Below are 20,312 nucleotides of genomic sequence, written 5' to 3'. Positions count from 1 at the left end.
TGTTCTACAAGAGATACTGGGGTCTCCTTTGGATATGTTATAGTACTCTTTGCTCCCCATACAAGGATACTTTAAACTTGAGGCTACCTCAATATCGTCGTCAACTTATTTTTTGTCTCACTTATTGTTAGAAGGTTACTTTTGATTTTTGAAAAAAAACTTTGCAGGCTCGTAACTCTGTTTCTACTGGAGATACGGGGATGTCCTTTGAGTATGTTATAGACCAATTTGTCCCCCATCTAGCCATACTAAGAATTAGGGCTACGACAAACAGTAGTCGAGTAATTAAGCTAATCGTAAACAAACAAACCCCTCCATAGGAAATGCATTAGACTATACTTTGCAGGCCCATTACTCTGTGTCTACTTGAGATACGGGGATGTCCTTAGGATATGTTATAGTCCAATTTGTTTCCCATCTAACCATACTAAAAACTTTGGGCTACGACAAACAGGGGCCGAGTAATTAAGCTAAACGTAAACAAACAACCCCTCCATAGGAAATGCATTAGACTATACTTTGCAGGCTCGTAACTCTGTTTCTACTGGAAATACGGGGATGTCCTTTGAGTATGTTTTATTCCAATTTTTCCCCCATCTAACCATACTAAAAACATTGAGCTACGACAAAAAGGAGCCGAGAAATTAAGCAAAATGTTCGTCAACTTTGGTATCGTCTCACTTATTTTTATTATGTTACTTATGATTTTTGCACTAAATTTTGGAGGCTCATAACTCTTGTTCTACAAGAGATACTGGGATCTCCTTTGGATATGTTATAGTACTCTTTGCTCCCCATACAAGGATACTTTAAACTTGAGGCTACCGCAATATCGTCGTCAACTTACTTTTTGTCTCACTTATTGTTAGAAGGTTACTTTTGATTTTTGAAAATAAACTTTGCAGGCTCGTAACTCTGTTTCCACTGGAGACACGGGGATGTCCTTTGAGTATGTTATAGACCAATTTGTCCCCCATCTAGCCATACTAAGAATTAGGGCTTCGACAAACAGTAGTCGAGTAATTAAGCTAATCGTAAACAAACAAACCCCTCCATAGGAAATACATTAGACTAAATTCTGGAGGCTTGTAACTCTGGTTCTACCAGAGGTACGGGGATGTAAATAATGTGACCTTGACACAAATGTTCGGATAATTATAAAGGTCTTTGCATGTTCCAAGCAAAAAAAAAAAACTTCGCGGTTTCGAACCTGTGGCCTTCCGGGAGTGAGGCGGATGCGATAACCTCTACACTAAAGATATGTTATAATTTTTAATCGAAAGAACAGCGTCAAGTAGTTAAGCAATACGTGAACAAACAAACCCCTCCATAGAAAATGCATTAGACTCTACTTTGCAGGCTCGTAACTCTGTTTCTACTGGAGATACGGGGATGTCCTTTGAGTATGTTATAGTCCAATTTGTCCCCCATCTAACCATACTAAAAACATTGAGCTACGACAAACAGGGGCCGAGTATTTAAGCTAAACGTAAAAAAACATGCCGTCCATAGGAAATGCATTAGACTATACTTTGCAGGCCCATAACTCTGTGTCTACTAGAGATACGGGGATGTCCCTAGGATATGTTATAGACCAAATTGTCCCCCATCTAACCATACTTAAAACATTGAGCTACGACAAACAGGGGCCGAGATATTAAGCAAAATGTTCGTTAACTTTGGTATCGTCTCACTTATTTTATTATGTTACTTATGATTTTTGCACTAAACTTTGGAGGCTCATAACTCTTGTTCTACAAGAGATACTGGGATCTCCTTTGGATATGTTATAGTACTCTTTGCTCCCCATACAAGGATACTTTAAACTTGAGGCTACCTCAATATCGTCGTCAACTTATTTTTTGTCTCACTTATTGTTAGAAGGTTACTTTTGATTTTTGAAAAAAAACTTTGCAGGCTCGTAACTCTGTTTCTACTGGAGATACGGGGATGTCCTTTGAGTATGTTATAGACCAATTTGTCCCCCATCTAGCCATACTAAGAATTAGGGCTACGACAAACAGTAGTCGAGTAATTAAGCTAATCGTAAACAAACAAACCCCTCCATAGGAAATGCATTAGACTATACTTTGCAGGCCCATTTTTCTGTGTCTACTTGAGATACGGGGATGTCCTTAGGATATGTTATAGTCCAATTTGCTTCCCATCTAACCATACTAAAAACTTTGGGCTACGAGAAACAGGGGCCGAGTAATTAAGCTAAACGTAAACAAACAACCCCTCCATAGGAAATGCATTAGACTATACTTTGCAGGCTCGTAACTCTGTTTCTACTGGAAATACGGGGATGTCCTTTGAGTATGTTTTATTCCAATTTGTCCCCCATCTAACCATACTAAAAACATTGAGCTACGACAAAAAGGGGCCGAGAAATTAAGCAAAATGTTCGTCAACTTTTGTATCGTCTCACTTATTTTTATTATGTTACTTATGATTTTTGCACTAAACTTTGGAGGCTCATAACTCTTGTTCTACAAGAGATACTGGGATCTCCTTTGGATATGTTATAGTACTCTTTGCTCCCCATACAAGGATACTTTAAACTTGAGGCTACCGCAATATCGTCGTCAACTTACTTTTTGTCTCACTTATTGTTAGAAGGTTACTTTTGATTTTTGAAAATAAACTTTGCAGGCTCGTAACTCTGTTTCTACTGGAGATACGGGGATGTCCTTTGAGTATGTTATAGACCAATTTGTCCCCCATCTAGCCATACTAAGAATTAGGGCTTCGACAAACAGTAGTCGAGTAATTAAGCTAATCGTAAACAAACAAACCCCTCCATAGGAAATACATTAGACTAAATTCAGGAGGCTTGTAACTCTGGTTCTACCAGAGGTACGGGGATGTAAATAATGTGACCTTGACACAAATGTTCGGATAATTTTAAAGGTCTTTGCATGTTCCAAGCAAAAAAAAAAACTTCGCGGTTTCGAAACTGTGGCCTTCCGGGAGTGAGGCGGATGCGATAACCTCTACACTAAAGATATGTTATTATTTTTAATCGAAAGAACAGGGTCAAGTAGTTAAGCAATACGTGAACAAACAAACCCCTCCATAGGAAATGCATTAGACTATACTTTGCAAGGCCCATAACTCTGTGTCTACTAGAGATACGGGGATGTCCTTAGGATATGTTATAGTCCAATTTGTCCCCCATCTAACCATACTAAAAACATTGAGCTACGACAAACAGGGGCCGAGATATTAAGCAAAATGTTCGTCAACTTTGGTATCGTCTCACTTATTTTTATTATGTTACTTATGATTTTTGCACTAAACTTTGGAGGCTCATAACTCTTGTTCTACAAGAGATACTGGGATCTCCTTTGGAAATGTTATAGTACTCTTTGCTCCCCATACAAGCATACTTTAAACTTGAGGCTACCTCAATATCGTCGTCAACTTACTTTTTGTCTCACTTATTGTTAGAAGGTTACTATCGATTTTTGAAAATATACTTTGCAGGCTCGTAACTCTGTTTCTACTGGAGATACGGGGATGTCCTTAGAGTATGTTATAGACCAATTTGTCCCCCATCTAGCCATACTAAGAATTAGGGCTACGACAAACAGTAGTCGAGTAATTACTTTGCAGAGTTATGGGCCTGCAAAGTATAGTCTAATGCATTTCCTAAGGACGGGTTGTTTCTTTACGTTTTGCTTAAGTACTCGGCCCCTGTTTGTCGTAGCCCAAAGTTTTTAGTATGGTTAGATGAAGGACAAATTGGACTATAACATACTCAAAGGACATCCCGGTATCTCTAGTAGACACAGAGTTATGGGCCTTGCAATGTATAGTCTAATGCATTTTCTATGGAAGGGTTTGTTTATTCACGTATTGCATAATTACTTGACCCTTTTCTTTCGATTAAAAATAATAACATATCTTTAGTGTAGCGGTTATCGCATCCGCCTCACTCCCGGAAGGCCACAGGTTCGAAACCGCGAAGTTTTTTTTTTTTGCTTGGAACATGCAAAGACCTTTATAATTATCCGAACATTTGTGTCAAGGTCACATTATTTACATCCCCGTATATCTGGTAGAACCAGAGTTACGAGCCTGCAAAGTTTATTTTCAAAAATCAAAAGTAACCTTCTAACAATAAGTGAGACAAAAAATAAGTTGACGACGATATTGAGGTAGCCTCAAGTTTAAAGTATCCTTGTATGGGGAGCAAAGAGTACTATAACATATCCAAAGGAGATCCCAGTGTCTCTTGTAGAACAAGAGTTATGAGCCTCCAAAGTTTAGTGCAAAAATCATAAGTAACATAATAAAAATAAGTGAGACGATACCAAAGTTGACGAACATGTTGCTTAATATCTCGGCCCCTGTTTGTCGTAGCTCAATGTTTTTAGTATGGTTAGATGGGGGACAATTTGGACTATAACATATCCTAAGGACATCCCCGTATCTCTAGTAGACACAGAGTTATGGGCCTGCAAAATATAGTCTAATGCATTTCCTATGGACGGGTTGTTTGTTTACGTTTAGCTTAATTACTCGGCCCTTGTTTGTCGTAGCTCATTATTTGTAGTATGGTTAGATGGGGGACAAATTGGACTATAACATACTCAAAGGACATCCCCGTATCTCCAGTAGAAACAAATTTACGAGCCTGCAAAGTATAGTCTAATGCATTTCCTATGGAGGGGGTTTGTTTCGTTACGTTTTGCTTATGTACTCGGCCCCTGTTTGTCGTAGCCCAAAGTTTTTAGTATGGTTAGATGGGGGACAATTTGGACTATAACATATCCTAAGGACATCCCCGTATCTCTAGTAGACACAGAGTTATGGGCCTGCAAAGTATAGTCTAATGCATTTCCTATGGAGGGGTTTGTTTGTTTACGATTAGCTTAATTACTCGACTGCTGTTTGTCGTAGCTCAATGTTTTTAATATGGTTAGATGGGGGACAAATTGGACTATAACATACTCAAAGGACATCCCCGTATCTCCAGTAGAAACAGAGTTACGAGCCTGCAAAGTATAGTCTAATGCATTTTCTATGGAGGGGTTTGTTTGTTCACGTATTGCTTAATTACTTGACCCTGTTCTTTCGATTAAAAATAATAACATATCTTTAGTGTAGCGGTTATCGCATCCGCCTCACTCTCGGAAGGCCACAGGTTCGAAACCGCGAAGTTATTTTTTTGCTTGGAACATGCAAAGACCTTTATAATTATCCGAACATTTGTGTCAAGGTCACATTATTTACATCCCCGTATCTCTGGTAGAACCAGAGTTACGAGCCTGCAAAGTTTATTTTCAAAAATCAAAAGTAACCTTCTAACAATAAGTGAGACAAAAAATAAGTTGACGACGATATTGAGGTAGCCTCAAGTTTAAAGTATCCTTGTATGGGGAGCAAAGAGTACTATAACATATCCAAAGGAGATACCAGTATCTCTTGTAGAACAAGAGTTATGAGCCTCCAAAGTTTAGTGCAAAAATCATAAGTAACATAATAAAAATAAGTGAGACGATACCAAAGTTGACGAACATTTTGCTTAATATCTCGGCCAATGTTTGTCGTAGCTCAATGTTTTTAGTATGGTTAGATGGGGGACAATTTGGACTATAACATATCCTAAGGACATACCCGTATCTCTAGTAGACACAGAGTTATGGGCCTGCAAAATATAGTCTACTGCATTTCCTATGGACGGGTTGTTTGTTTAAGTTTAGCTTAATTACTCGGCCCCTGTTGGTCGTAGCTCAATGTTTTTAGTATGGTTAGATGGGGGACAAATTGGACTATAACATACTCAAAGGACATCCCCGTATCTCCAGTAGAAACAGAGTTACGAGCCTGCAAAGTTTATTTTCAAAAATCAAAAGTAACCTTCTAACAATAAGTGAGACAAAAAATAAGTTGACGACGATATTGCGGTAGCCTCAAGTTTAAAGTATCCTTGTATGGGGAGCAAAGAGTACTATAACATATCCAAAGGAGATCCCAGTATCTCTTGTAGAACAAGAGTTATGAGCCTCCAAAGTTTAGTGCAAAAATCATAAGTAACATAATAAAAATAAGTGAGACGATACAAAAGTTGACGAACATTTTGCTTAATATCTCGGACCCTGTTTGTCCTAGCTCAATGTTTTTAGTATGGTTAGATGGGGGACAATTTGGACTATAACATATCCTAAGGACATCCCCGTATCTCTAGTAGACACAGAGTTATGGGCCTGCAAAGTATAGTCTAATGCATTTGCTATGGACGGGTTGTTTGTTTACGTTTAGCTTAATTACTCGGCCCCTGTTTGTCGTAGCTCAATGTTTGTAGTATGGTTAGATGGGGGACAAATTGGACTATAACATACTCAAAGGACATCCGCGTATCTCCAATAGAAACAGAGTTACGAGCCTGCAAACTATAGTCTAATGCATTTCCTATGGAGGGGGTTTGTTTCGTTACGTTTTGCTTAAGTACTCGGCCCCTGCTTGTCGTAGCCCAAAGTTTTTAGTATGGTTAGATGGGGGACAATTTGGACTATAACATATCCTAAGGACATCCCCGTATCTCTAGTAGACACAGAGTTATGGGCCTGCAAAGTATAGTCTAATGCATTTCCTATGGAGGGGTTTGTTTGTTTACGATTAGCTTAATTACTCGACTACTGTTTGTCGTAGCTCAATGTTTTTAGTATGGTTAGATGGGGGACAAATTGGACTATAACATACTCAAAGGACATCCCCGTATCTCCAGTAGAAGCAGAGTTACGAGCCTCCAAAGTATAGTCTAATGCATTTCCTATGGAGGGGGTTTGTTTCGTTACGTTTTGCTTAAGTACTCGGCCCCTGTTTGTCGTAGCCCAAAGTTTTTAGTATGGTTAGATGGGGGACAATTTGGACTATAACATATCCTAAGGACATCCCCGTATCTCTAGTAGACACAGAGTTATGGGCCTGCAAAGTATAGTCTAATGCATTTCCTATGGAGGGGTTTGTTTGTTTACGATTAGCTTAATTACTCGACTACTGTTTGTCGTAGCTCAATGTTTTTAGTATGGTTAGATGGGGGACAAATTGGACTATAACATACTCAAAGGACATCCCCGTATCTCCAGTAGAAGCAGAGTTACGAGCCTCCAAAGTATAGTCTAATGCATTTCCTATGGAGGGGGTTTGTTTCGTTACGTTTTGCTTAAGTACTCGGCCCCTGTTTGTCGTAGCCCAAAGTTTTTAGTATGGTTAGATGGGGGACAATTTGGACTATAACATATCCTAAGGACATCCCCGTATCTCTAGTAGACACAGAGTTATGGGCCTGCAAAGCATAGTCTAATGCATTTCCTATGGAGGCGTTTGTTTGTTCACGTATTGCTTAATTACTTGACCCTGTTCTTTCGATTAAAAATAATAACATATCTTTAGTGTAGCGGTTATCGCATCCGCCTCACTCCCGGAAGGCCACAGGTTCGAAACCGCGAAGTTTTTTTTTTGCTTGGAACATGCAAAGACCTTTATAATTATCCGAACATTTGTGTCAAGGTCACATTATTTACATCCCCGCATCTCTGGTAGAACCAGAGTTACGAGCCTGCAAAGTTTATTTTCAAAAATCAAAAGTAACCTTCTAACAATAAGTGAGACAAAAAATAAGTTGACGACGATATTGAGGTAGCCTCAAGTTTAAAGTATCCTTGTATGGGGAGCAAAGAGTACTATAACATATCCAAAGGAGATCCCAGTATCTCTTGTAGAACAAGAGTTATGAGCCTCCAAAGTTTAGTGCAAAAATCATAAGTAACATAATAAAAATAAGTGAGACGATACCAAAGTTGACGAACATTTTGCTTAATATCTCGGCCCTTGTTTGTCGTAGCTCAATGTTTTTAGTATGGTTAGATGGGGGACAATTTGGACTATAGCATATCCTAAGGACATCCCCGTATCTCTAGTAGACACAGAGTTATGGGCCTGCAAAATATAGTCTAATGCATTTCCTATGGACGGGTTGTTTGTTTACGTTTAGCTTAATTACTCGGCCCTTGTTTGTTGTAGCTCATTATTTGTAGTATGGTTAGATGGGGGACAAATTGGACTATAACATACTCAAAGGACATCCCCGTATCTCCAGTAGAAACAGAGTTACGAGCCTGCAAAGTTTATTTTCAAAAATCAAAAGTAACCTTCTAACAATAAGTGAGACAAAAAATAAGTTGACGACGATATTGCGGTAGCCTCAAGTTTAAAGTATCCTTGTATGGGGAGCAAAGAGTACTATAACATATCCAAAGGAGATCCCAGTATCTCTTGTAGAACAAGAGTTATGAGCCTCCAAAGTTTAGTGCAAAAATCATAAGTAACATAATAAAAATAAGTGAGACGATACAAAAGTTGACGAACATTTTGCTTAATATCTCGGACCCTGTTTGTCCTAGCTCAATGTTTTTAGTATGGTTAGATGGGGGACAATTTGGACTATAACATATCCTAAGGACATCCCCGTATCTCTAGTAGACACAGAGTTATGGGCCTGCAAAGTATAGTCTAATGCATTTGCTATGGACGGGTTGTTTGTTTACGTTTAGCTTAATTACTCGGCCCCTGTTTGTCGTAGCTCAATGTTTGTAGTATGGTTAGATGGGGGACAAATTGGACTATAACATACTCAAAGGACATCCGCGTATCTCCAATAGAAACAGAGTTACGAGCCTGCAAACTATAGTCTAATGCATTTCCTATGGAGGGGGTTTGTTTCGTTACGTTTTGCTTAAGTACTCGGCCCCTGCTTGTCGTAGCCCAAAGTTTTTAGTATGGTTAGATGGGGGACAATTTGGACTATAACATATCCTAAGGACATCCCCGTATCTCTAGTAGACACAGAGTTATGGGCCTGCAAAGTATAGTCTAATGCATTTCCTATGGAGGGGTTTGTTTGTTTACGATTAGCTTAATTACTCGACTACTGTCTGTCGTAGCTCAATGTTTTTAGTATGGTTAGATGGGGGACAAATTGGACTATAACATACTCAAAGGACATCCCCGTATCTCCAGTAGAAGCAGAGTTACGAGCCTCCAAAGTATAGTCTAATGCATTTCCTATGGAGGGGGTTTGTTTCGTTACGTTTTGCTTAAGTACTCGGCCCCTGTTTGTCGTAGCCCAAAGTTTTTAGTATGGTTAGATGGGGGACAATTTGGACTATAACATATCCTAAGGACATCCCCGTATCTCTAGTAGACACAGAGTTATGGGCCTGCAAAGTATAGTCTAATGCATTTCCTATGGAGGGGTTTGTTTGTTTACGATTAGCTTAATTACTCGACTACTGTTTGTCGTAGCTCAATGTTTTTAGTATGGTTAGATGGGGGACAAATTGGACTATAACATACTCAAAGGACATCCCCGTATCTCCAGTAGAAGCAGAGTTACGAGCCTCCAAAGTATAGTCTAATGCATTTCCTATGGAGGGGGTTTGTTTCGTTACGTTTTGCTTAAGTACTCGGCCCCTGTTTGTCGTAGCCCAAAGTTTTTAGTATGGTTAGATGGGGGACAATTTGGACTATAACATATCCTAAGGACATCCCCGTATCTCTAGTAGACACAGAGTTATGGGCCTGCAAAGCATAGTCTAATGCATTTCCTATGGAGGCGTTTGTTTGTTCACGTATTGCTTAATTACTTGACCCTGTTCTTTCGATTAAAAATAATAACATATCTTTAGTGTAGCGGTTATCGCATCCGCCTCACTCCCGGAAGGCCACAGGTTCGAAACCGCGAAGTTTTTTTTTTGCTTGGAACATGCAAAGACCTTTATAATTATCCGAACATTTGTGTCAAGGTCACATTATTTACATCCCCGCATCTCTGGTAGAACCAGAGTTACGAGCCTGCAAAGTTTATTTTCAAAAATCAAAAGTAACCTTCTAACAATAAGTGAGACAAAAAATAAGTTGACGACGATATTGAGGTAGCCTCAAGTTTAAAGTATCCTTGTATGGGGAGCAAAGAGTACTATAACATATCCAAAGGAGATCCCAGTATCTCTTGTAGAACAAGAGTTATGAGCCTCCAAAGTTTAGTGCAAAAATCATAAGTAACATAATAAAAATAAGTGAGACGATACCAAAGTTGACGAACATTTTGCTTAATATCTCGGCCCTTGTTTGTCGTAGCTCAATGTTTTTAGTATGGTTAGATGGGGGACAATTTGGACTATAGCATATCCTAAGGACATCCCCGTATCTCTAGTAGACACAGAGTTATGGGCCTGCAAAATATAGTCTAATGCATTTCCTATGGACGGGTTGTTTGTTTACGTTTAGCTTAATTACTCGGCCCTTGTTTGTTGTAGCTCATTATTTGTAGTATGGTTAGATGGGGGACAAATTGGACTATAACATACTCAAAGGACATCCCCGTATCTCCAGTAGAAACAAATTTACGAGCCTGCAAAGTATAGTCTAATGCATTTCCTATGGAGGGGGTTTGTTTCGTTACGTTTTGCTTATGTACTCGGCCCCTGTTTGTCGTAGCCCAAAGTTTTTAGTATGGTTAGATGGGGGACAATTTGGACTATAACATATCCTAAGGACATCCCCGTATCTCTAGTAGACACAGAGTTATGGGCCTGCAAAGTATAGTCTAATGCATTTCCTATGGAGGGGTTTGTTTGTTTACGATTAGCTTAATTACTCGACTGCTGTTTGTCGTAGCTCAATGTTTTTAGTATGGTTAGATGGGGACAAATTGGACTATAACATACTCAAAGGACATCCCCGTATCTCCAGTAGAAGAAGAGTTACGAGCCTCCAAAGTATAGTCTAATGCATTTCCTATGGAGGGGGTTTGTTTCGTAACGTTTTGCTTAAGTACTCGGCCCCTGTTTGTCGTAGCCCAAAGTTTTTAGTATGGTTAGATGGGGGACAATTTGGACTATAACATATCCTAAGGACATCCCCGTATCTCTAGTAGACACAGAGTTATGGGCCTGCAAAGCATAGTCTAATGCATTTCCTATGGAGGCGTTTGTTTGTTCACGTATTGCTTAATTACTTGACCCTGTTCTTTCGATTAAAAATAATAACATATCTTTAGTGTAGCGGTTATCGCATCCGCCTCACTCCCGGAAGGCCACAGGTTCGAAACCGCGAAGTTTTTTTTTTGCTTGGAACATGCAAAGACCTTTATAATTATCCGAACATTTGTGTCAAGGTCACATTATTTACATCCCCGCATCTCTGGTAGAACCAGAGTTACGAGCCTGCAAAGTTTATTTTCAAAAATCAAAAGTAACCTTCTAACAATAAGTGAGACAAAAAATAAGTTGACGACGATATTGAGGTAGCCTCAAGTTTAAAGTATCCTTGTATGGGGAGCAAAGAGTACTATAACATATCCAAAGGAGATCCCAGTATCTCTTGTAGAACAAGAGTTATGAGCCTCCAAAGTTTAGTGCAAAAATCATAAGTAACATAATAAAAATAAGTGAGACGATACCAAAGTTGACGAACATTTTGCTTAATATCTCGGCCCTTGTTTGTCGTAGCTCAATGTTTTTAGTATGGTTAGATGGGGGACAATTTGGACTATAGCATATCCTAAGGACATCCCCGTATCTTTAGTAGACACAGAGTTATGGGCCTGCAAAATATAGTCTAATGCATTTCCTATGGACGGGTTGTTTGTTTACGTTTAGCTTAATTACTTGACCCTGTTCTTTCGATTAAAAATAATAACATATCTTTAGTGTAGCGGTTATCGCATCCGCCTCACTCCCGGAAGGCCACAGGTTCGAAACCGCGAAGTTTTTTTTTATAATTATCCGAACATTTGTGTCAAGGTCACATTATTTACATCCCCGTATCTCTGGTAGAACCAGAGTTACGAGCCTCCAGAATTTAGTCTAATGTATTTCCTATGGAGGGGGTTTGTTTGTTTACGATTAGCTTAATTACTCGACTACTGTTTGTCGTAGCCCTAATTCTTGGTATGGCTAGATGAAGGACAAATTGGTCTATAACATACTCAAAGGACATCCCCGTATCTCCAGTAGAAACAGAGTTACGAGCCTGCAAAGTTTATTTTCAAAAATCAAAAGTAACCGTCTAACAATAAGTAGGACAAAAAATAAGTTGACGACGATATTGCGGTAGCCTCAAGTTTAAAGTATCCTTGTATGGGGAGCAAAGAGTACTATAACATATCCAAAGGAGATCCCAGTATCTCTTGTAGAACAAGAGTTATGAGCCTCCAAAGTTTAGTGCAAAAATCATAAGTAACATAATAAAAATAAGTGAGACGATACAAAAGTTGACGAACATTTTGCTTAATATCTCGGACCCTGTTTGTCCTAGCTCAATGTTTTTAGTATGGTTAGATGGGGGACAATTTGGACTATAACATATCCTAAGGACATCCCCGTATCTCTAGTAGACACAGAGTTATGGGCCTGCAAAGTATAGTCTAATGCATTTGCTATGGACGGGTTGTTTGTTTACGTTTAGCTTAATTACTCGGCCCCTGTTTGTCGTAGCTCAATGTTTGTAGTATGGTTAGATGGGGGACAAATTGGACTATAACATACTCAATGGACATCCGCGTATCTCCAATAGAAACAGAGTTACGAGCCTGCAAACTATAGTCTAATGCATTTCCTATGGAGGGGGTTTGTTTCGTTACGTTTTGCTTAAGTACTCGGCCCCTGTTTGTCGTAGCCCAAAGTTTTTAGTATGGTTAGATGGGGGACAATTTGGACTATAACATATCCTAAGGACATCCCCGTATCTCTAGTAGACACAGAGTTCTGGGCCTGCAAAGTATAGTCTAATGCATTTCCTATGGAGGGGTTTGTTTGTTTACGATTAGCTTAATTACTCGACTACTGTTTGTCGTAGCTCAATGTTTTTAGTATGGTTAGATGGGGGACAAATTGGACTATAACATACTCAAAGGACATCCCCGTATCTCCAGTAGAAGCAGAGTTACGAGCCTCCAAAGTATAGTCTAATGCATTTCCTATGGAGGGGGTTTGTTTCGTTACGTTTTGCTTAAGTACTCGGCCCCTGTTTGTCGTAGCCCAAAGTTTTTAGTATGGTTAGATGGGGAACAATTTGGACTATAACATATCCTAAGGACATCCCCGTATCTCTAGTAGACACAGAGTTATGGGCCTGCAAAGCATAGTCTAATGCATTTCCTATGGAGGCGTTTGTTTGTTCCCGTATTGCTTAATTACTTGATTCTGTTCTTTCGATTAAAAATAATAACATATCTTTAGTGTAGCGGTTATCGCATCCGCCTCACTCCCGGAAGGCCACAGGTTCGAAACCGCGAAGTTTTTTTTTTGCTTGGAACATGCAAAGACCTTTATAATTATCCGAACATTTGTGTCAAGGTCACATTATTTACATCCCCGCATCTCTGGTAGAACCAGAGTTACGAGCCTGCAAAGTTTATTTTCAAAAATCAAAAGTAACCTTCTAACAATAAGTGAGACAAAAAATAAGTTGACGACGATATTGAGGTAGCCTCAAGTTTAAAGTATCCTTGTATGGGGAGCAAAGAGTACTATAACATATCCAAAGGAGATCGCACTATCTCTTGTAGAACAAGAGTTATGAGCCTCCAAAGTTTAGTGCAAAAATCATAAATAACATAATAAAAATAAGTGAGACGATACCAAAGTTGACGAACATTTTGCTTAATATCTCGGCCCCTGTTTGTCGTAGATCAATGTTTTTAGTATGGTTAGATGGGAGACAAATTGGACTAAAACATACTCAAAGGACATCCCCGTATCTCCAGTAGAAACAGAGTTACGAGCCTGCAAAGTATAGTATAATGCATTTTCTATGGAGGGGTTTGTTTGTTCACGTATTGCTTAATTACTTGACCCTGTTCTTTCGATTAAAAATAATAACATATCTTTAGTGTAGCGGTTATCGCATCCGCCTCACTCCCGGAAGGCCACAGGTTCGAAACCGCGAAGTTTTTTTTTATAATTATCCGAACATTTGTGTCAAGGTCACATTATTTACATCCCCGTATCTCTGGTAGAACCAGAGTTACGAGCCTCCAGAATTTAGTCTAATGTATTTCCTATGGAGGGGTTTGTTTGTATACGATTAGCTTAATTACTCGACTACTGTTTGTCGTAGCCCTAATTCTTAGTATGGCTAGATGGAGGACAAATTGGTCTATAACATACTCAAAGGACATCCCCGTATCTCCAGTAGAAACAGAGTTACGAGCCTGCAAAGTATATTTTCAAAAATCAAAAGTAACCTTCTAACAATAAGTGAGACAAAAAGTAAGTTGACGACGATATTGAGGTAGCCTCAAGTTTAAAGTATCCTTGTATGGGGAGCAAAGAGTACTATAACATATGCAAAGGAGATCCCAGTATCTCTTGTAGAACAAGAGTTATGAGCCTCCAAAGTTTAGTGCAAAAATCATAAGTAACATAATAAAAATAAGTGAGACGATACCAAAATTGACGAACATTTTGCTTAATATCTCGGCCCCTGTTTGTCGTAGCTCAGTAGCTCAATGTTTTTAGTATGGTTAGATGAAGGACAAATTGGACTATAACATATCCTAAGGACATCCCGGTATCTCTAGTAGACACAGAGTTATGGGCCTGCAAAGCCTAGTCTAATGCATTTCCTATGGAGGCGTTTGTTTGTTCACGTATTGCTTAATTACTTGACCCTGTTCTTTCGATTAAAAATAATAACATATCTTTGGTGTAGCGGTTATCGCATCCGCCTCACTCCCGGAAGGCCACAGGTTCGAAACCGCGAAGTTTTTTTTTATAATTATCCGAACATTTGTGTCAAGGTCACATTATTTACATCCCCGTATGTCTGGTAGAACCAGAGTTACGAGCCTCCAGAATTTAGTCTAATGGATTTCCTATGGAGGGGTTTGTTTGTTTACGATTAGCTTAATTACTCGACTACTGTTTGTCGTAGCTCAATGTTTTTAGTATGGTTAGATGGGGGACAAATTGGACTATAACATACTCAAAGGACATCCCCGAATCTACAGTAGAAACAGAGTTACGGGCCTGCAAAGTATCGTCTAACTCATTTCCTATGGAGGGGGTTTGTTTCTTTACGTTTTGCTTAAGTACTCGGCCCCTGTTTGTCGTAGCCCAAAGTTTTTAGTATGGTTAGATGAAGGACAAATTGGACTATAACATATCCTAAGGACATCCCGGTATCTCCAGTAGAAACAGAGTTACGAGCCTGCAAAGTTTATTTTCAAAAATCAAAAGTAACCTTCTAATAATAAGTGAGACAAAAAATAAGTTGACGACGATATTGAGGTAGCCTCAAGTTTAAAGTATCCTTGTATGGGGAGCAAAGAGTACTATAACATATCCAAAGGAGATCCCAGTATCTCTTGTAGAACAAGAGTTATGAGCCTCCAAAGTTTAGTGCAAAAATCATAAGTAACATAATAAAAATAAGTGAGACGATACCAAAGTTGACGAACATTTGGCTTAATATCTCTGCCCATGTTTGTCGTAGCTCAATGTTTTTAGTATGGTTAGATGGGGGACAAATTGGACTATAACATACTCAAAGGACATCCCCGTATCTCCAGTAGAAACAGAGTTACTAGCCTCCAAAGTATAGTCTAATGCATTTCCTATGGAGGGGGTTTGTTTCGTTACGTTTTGCTTAAGTACTCGGCCCCTGTTTGTCGTAGCCCAAAGTTTTTAGTATGGTTAGATGGGGGACAATTTGGACTATAACATATCCTAAGGACATCCCCGTATCTCTAGTAGACACAGAGTTATGGGCCTGCAAAGTATAGTCTAATGCTTTTCCTATGGAGGGGTTTGTTTGTTTACGATTAGCTTAATTACTCGACTACTGTTTGTCGTAGCTCAATGTTTTTAGTATGGTTAGATGGGGGACAAATTGGACTATAACATACTCAAAGGACATCGCCGTATCTCCAGTAGAAACAGAGTTACGAGCCTGCAAAGTATAGTCTAATGCATTTTCTATGGAGGGGTTTGTTTGTTCACGTATTGCTTAATTACTTGACCCTGTTCTTTCTATTAAAAATAATAACATATCTTTAGTGTAGCGGTTATCGCATCCGCCTCACTCTCGGAAGGCCACAGGTTCGAAACCACGAAGTTTTTTTTTTTTTTGCTTGGAACATGCAAAGACCTTTATAATTATCCGAACATTTGTGTCAAGGTCACATTATTTACATCCCCGTATCTCTGGTAGAACCAGAGTTACGAGCCTCCAGAATTTAGTCTAATGTATTTCCTATGGAGGGGTTTGTTTGTATACGATTGGCTTAATTACTCGACTACTGTTTGTCGTAGCCCTAATTCTAAGTATGGCTAGATGGGGGACAAATTGGTCTATAACATACTCAAAGGACATCCCCGTATCTCCAGTAGAAACAGAGTTACGAGCCTGCAAAGTATATTTTCAAAAATCAAAAGTAACCTTCTAACAATAAGTGAGACAAAAAGTAAGTTGACGACGATATTGAGGTAGCCTCAAGTTTAAAGTATCCTTGTATGGGGAGCAAAGAGTACTATAACATATCCAAAGGAGATCCCAGTATCTCTTGTAGAACAAGAGTTATGAGCCTCCAAAGTTTAGTGCAAAAATCATAAGTAACATAATAAAAATAAGTGAGACGATACCAAAGTTGACGAACATTTTGTTTAATATCTCGGCCCCTGTTTGTCGTAGCTCAATGTTTTTAGTATGGTTAGATGAAGGACAAATTGGACTATAACATATCCTAAGGACATCCCGGTATCTCTAGTAGACACAGAGTTATGGGCCTGCAAAGCCTAGTCTAATGCATTTCCTATGGAGGCGTTTGTTTGTTCACGTATTGCTTAATTACTTGACCCTGTTCTTTCGATTAAAAATAACAACATATCTTTGGTGTAGCGGTTATCGCATCCGCCTCACTCCCGGAAGGCCACAGGTTCGAAACCGCGAAGTTTTTTTTTATAATTATCCGAACATTTGTGTCAAGGTCACATTATTTACATCCCCGTATGTCTGGTAGAACCAGAGTTACGAGCCTCCAGAATTTAGTCTAATGGATTTCCTATGGAGGGGTTTTTTTGTTTACGATTAGCTTAATTACTCGACTACTGTTTGTCGTAGCTCAATGTTTTTAGTATGGTTAGATGGGGGACAAATTGGACTATAACATACTCAAAGGACATCCCCGTATCTCCAGTAGAAACAGAGTTACGAGCCTGCAAAGTATAGTCTAATGCATTTTCTATGGAGGGGTTTGTTTGTTCACGTATTGCTTAATTACTTCACCCTGTTCTTTCTATTAAAAATAATAACATATCTTTAGTGTAGCGGTTATCGCATCCGCCTCACTCTCGGAAGGCCACAGGTTCGAAACCACGAAGTTTTTTTTTTTTGCTTGGAACATGCAAAGACCTTTATAATTATCCGAACATTTGTGTCAAGGTCACATTATTTACATCCCCGTATCTCTGGTAGAACCAGAGTTACGAGCCTCCAGAATTTAGTCTAATGTATTTCCTATGGAGGGGTTTGTTTGTATACGATTAGCTTAATTACTCGACTACTGTTTGTCGTAGCCCTAATTCTTAGTATGGCTAGATGGGGGACAAATTGGTCTATAACATACTCAAAGGACATCCCCGTATCTCCAGTAGAAACAGAGTTACGAGCCTGCAAAGTATATTTTCAAAAATCAAAAGTAACCTTCTAACAATAAGTGAGACAAAAAGTAAGTTGACGACGATATTGAGGTAGCCTCAAGTTTAAAGTATCCTTGTATGGGGAGCAAAGAGTACTATAACATATGCAAAGGAGATCCCAGTATCTCTTGTAGAACAAGAGTTATGAGCCTCCAAAGTTTAGTGCAAAAATCATAAGTAACATAATAAAAATAAGAGAGACGATACCAAAATTGACGAACATTTTGCTTAATATCTCGGCCCCTGTTTGTCGTAGCTCAATGTTTTTAGTATGGTTAGATGAAGGACAAATTGGACTATAACATATCCTAAGGACATCCCGGTATCTCTAGTAGACACAGAGTTGTGGGCCTGCAAAGCCTAGTCTAATGCATTTCCTATGGAGGCGTTTGTTTGTTCACGTATTGCTTAATTACTTGACCCTGTTCTTTCGATTAAAAATAATAACATATCTTTGGTGTAGCGGTTATCGCATCCGCCTCACTCCCGGAAGGCCACAGGTTCGAAACCGCGAAGTTTTTTTTTATAATTATCCGAACATTTGTGTCAAGGTCACATTATTTACATCCCCGTATGTCTGGTAGAACCAGAGTTACGAGCCTCCAGAATTTAGTCTAATTAATTTCCTATGGAGGGGTTTGTTTGTTTACGATTAGCTTAATTACTCGACTACTGTTTGTCGTAGCTCAATGTTTTTAGTATGGTTAGATGGGGGACAAATTGGACTATAACATACTCAAAGGACATCCCCGAATCTACAGTAGAAACAGAGTTACGGGCCTGCAAAGTATCGTCTAACTCATTTCCTATGGAGGGGGTTTGTTTCTTTACGTTTTGCTTAAGTACTCGGCCCCTGTTTGTCGTAGCCCAAAGTTTTTAGTATGGTTAGATGAAGGACAAATTGGACTATAACATATCCTAAGGACATCCCGGTATCTCCAGTAGAAACAGAGTTACGAGCCTGCAAAGTTTATTTTCAAAAATCAAAAGTAACCTTCTAATAATAAGTGAGACAAAAAATAAGTTGACGACGATATTGAGGTAGCCTCAAGTTTAAAGTATCCTTGTATGGGGAGCAAAGAGTACTATAACATATCCAAAGGAGATCCCAGTATCTCTTGTAGAACAAGAGTTATGAGCCTCCAAAGTTTAGTGCAAAAATCATAAGTAACATAATAAAAATAAGTGAGACGATACCAAAGTTGACGAACATTTTGCTTAATATCTCGGCCCTTGTTTGTCGTAGCTCAATGTTTTTAGTATGGTTAGATGGGGGACAATTTGGACTATAGCATATCCTAAGGACATCCCCGTATCTCTAGTAGACACAGAGTTATGGGCCTGCAAAATATAGTCTAATGCATTTCCTATGGACGGGTTGTTTGTTTACGTTTAGCTTAATTACTCGGCCCTTGTTTGTTGTAGCTCATTATTTGTAGTATGGTTAGATGGGGGACAAATTGGACTATAACATACTCAAAGGACATCCCCGTATCTCCAGTAGAAACAAATTTACGAGCCTGCAAAGTATAGTCTAATGCATTTCCTATGGAGGGGGTTTGTTTCGTTACGTTTTGCTTATGTACTCGGCCCCTGTTTGTCGTAGCCCAAAGTTTTTAGTATGGTTAGATGGGGGACAATTTGGACTATAACATATCCTAAGGACATCCCCGTATCTCTAGTAGACACAGAGTTATGGGCCTGCAAAGTATAGTCTAATGCATTTCCTATGGAGGGGTTTGTTTGTTTACGATTAGCTTAATTACTCGACTGCTGTTTGTCGTAGCTCAATGTTTTTAGTATGGTTAGATGGGGGACAAATTGGACTATAACATACTCAAAGGACATCCCCGTATCTCCAGTAGAAGCAGAGTTACGAGCCTCCAAAGTATAGTCTAATGCATTTCCTATGGAGGGGGTTTGTTTCGTAACGTTTTGCTTAAGTACTCGGCCCCTGTTTGTCGTAGCCCAAAGTTTTTAGTATGGTTAGATGGGGGACAATTTGGACTATAACATATCCTAAGGACATCCCCGTATCTCTAGTAGACACAGAGTTATGGGCCTGCAAAGCATAGTCTAATGCATTTCCTATGGAGGCGTTTGTTTGTTCACGTATTGCTTAATTACTTGACCCTGTTCTTTCGATTAAAAATAATAACATATCTTTAGTGTAGCGGTTATCGCATCCGCCTCACTCCCGGAAGGCCACAGGTTCGAAACCGCGAAGTTTTTTTTTTGCTTGGAACATGCAAAGACCTTTATAATTATCCGAACATTTGTGTCAAGGTCACATTATTTACATCCCCGCATCTCTGGTAGAACCAGAGTTACGAGCCTGCAAAGTTTATTTTCAAAAATCAAAAGTAACCTTCTAACAATAAGTGAGACAAAAAATAAGTTGACGACGATATTGAGGTAGCCTCAAGTTTAAAGTATCCTTGTATGGGGAGCAAAGAGTACTATAACATATCCAAAGGAGATCCCAGTATCTCTTGTAGAACAAGAGTTATGAGCCTCCAAAGTTTAGTGCAAAAATCATAAGTAACATAATAAAAATAAGTGAGACGATACCAAAGTTGACGAACATTTTGCTTAATA

The sequence above is a fragment of the Phalangium opilio genome, unplaced genomic scaffold (genome assembly GCF_054372755.1).
Source record: "Phalangium opilio isolate 3A_F unplaced genomic scaffold, DU_Popi_V2 ptg000087l_1, whole genome shotgun sequence".
NCBI classification, from domain to species: Eukaryota; Metazoa; Arthropoda; class Arachnida; order Opiliones; family Phalangiidae; genus Phalangium; species Phalangium opilio.
This window is presented reverse-complemented; position numbering follows the sequence as displayed.